This window comes from Arachis hypogaea, chromosome 17 (assembly GCF_003086295.3).
Source record: "Arachis hypogaea cultivar Tifrunner chromosome 17, arahy.Tifrunner.gnm2.J5K5, whole genome shotgun sequence".
NCBI classification, from domain to species: domain Eukaryota; kingdom Viridiplantae; phylum Streptophyta; class Magnoliopsida; order Fabales; family Fabaceae; genus Arachis; species Arachis hypogaea.
In genome coordinates, this window is record NC_092052.1 from 58777812 (window position 1) to 58779924 (window position 2113).

A 2113-nucleotide genomic window follows, 5' to 3' on the forward strand; every position below is an offset into this window, starting at 1 on the left:
AATTAAAAACCAATTAATGAGGGCATTAAACCCTCGCACATTCCCAAGAACGGAGCGCTAATACAAAAGCTCGCGCTTTCAGAAGAAAACGTTCTGCATTCAAAAGGGAGGATTCTACGAAGAAAGAAGTCGACAAATGCTCGAGTTCGGCTTCACCCAAGAAGGATCGAAGTCCTAAAACTGAGACTCGATCTAAAAAAAAAAGACCGAGCTCGAGCAGGGGCACTGTTCATATCCTGGGTCGAGCTGTCCGACCCGGGATGCTTAACGACAAGGCAACCGACCTCTTTAGGTCCGACTATCCGACCTCTTCTCAAAGAGCTCGGCCAAATCGACAGGGAAGCCCAAATAGGGCCAAAATGGAGGAACACGACCCAAATCCAAAGGTAGCCCAAGCCTATAGAGATAAGGGCGGTTCCCTTGAAGATAAGCTAACCTCACCCAAAGATAAGATAAGATAAGATAAGATAAGATAAAATAACTAACTTATCTTACCTAAGAAGGTCAGCCCACAACCATTATAAATACACTGGAGCACCCAGGTATAACTCATACTCTGATTCTACTAAAAACCTACTTAATACCCATGCTAACTTAAGCATCGGAGTCTCTTGCAGGTACCCCCACCCTCCGGTGATGAAGGATCAGCAGTGCAGCCAGTCCAACAAGTCAGACACGACAGCTCCGGCCAGTGCAGAAGATCTTGTCCGAGATCGACCTACAGTTTCAGGTAACCCTCGGAACAGCTTGCTCGCACTCCGTTGTCCATTCGAACTTCTTTCCCTTCTTAGAGTGGCATAGAAGGGGAGGGATCTTATTGCTGATCCAGCTAGAAATCTGGACAAGGCTGCCAATCTTCCATTGAGTTGTTGTACCTCTTTGACGCAAGACGGGCTCTTCATGTCAAGTATTGCCCGGCATTTATCCAGATTTGCTTCGATTCCTTTTTGTGAGAGCATAAAACCCAAGAATTTACCAGCTTCTACTGCGAAGGTGCATTTTGCCGGGTTAAGCCGCATGCCATGTCTTCTTATAGTGTCGAATACTTAGGTGAGGTCGGACAGTAACGTCTCTTCAATTTGTGTCTTTAGACCTCCATAATTTTTCTGATGTGGTCTGCAAAGACCTTATTCATTAATCTTTGATAAGTATCTCCTGCGTTTTTGAGTCCGAAAGGCATGACGACGTAGCAATAGTTTGCTTTTGGGGTTAGAAATGAAGTTTTTTCTTGATCAGGTAGGTACATCGGGATTTTGTTGTATCCTGAGTAGGCGTCCATAAACGAGAGATATTTGTATCCAGAGGAGGTATCCACCAGAGCGTCGATACTTGGGAGTGGATATGGATCCTTTGGGCAGGCTTTGTTAAGATCAGTGTAGTCAGTGTACATCCGCCACTTCCCATTTGATTTTCTCACCAAGACGACGTTAGCTAGCCATAGTGGATACTTGACTTCTCTTATGAATCCTGCCTCCAGTAGAGCTTGTACCTGCTCTTCCACAGCTTAGGATTGTTCTGGTCCGAGCTTTCTACACCTCTGTTGTACTGGCCGAGATCCTGGGTAAATTGCCAGCTTGTGGCACATTAACTTAGGGTCTATGCCCGGCATGTCTGCGGCCTTCCATGCAAAGAGGTCGACATTATCTCGTAAGAATTGTACGAGTGATTCCTTCATGTCCCCTGTTAAGATCGTGCCAATATTGGTCGTTTTGTCTGGGACATCTCCGATCTGGACTTTTTCTACTTCACCTTTGGGTTGCGGACGGAGTTCTTCCCGCCCTTGAACTCCACCGAGTTCGATGGTGTGGAATTCTTCTCCTCTTCCTCTAAGGTTTAGACTTTCGTTATAACAGTGGCACGCCGTCTTCTGATATGCTTTTATTGTAGCTATTCCTTCTGTGATTAGGAACTTCATGCATAGATGTGGAGTCGAGACTACTGCGCCAAGCTAATTTAATGTTGTCCGACTTATTAAGGCATTGTAGGCTGAACTTACGTCAACCACGATGTAATCTATTTTGAGCATTCTTAACTGGTTTCCTTTTCCAAAGGTTGTGTGTAGTGAGATGTACCCGAGTGGTTGGATTGGAGTGTCTCCCAGTCCGAACAGGCT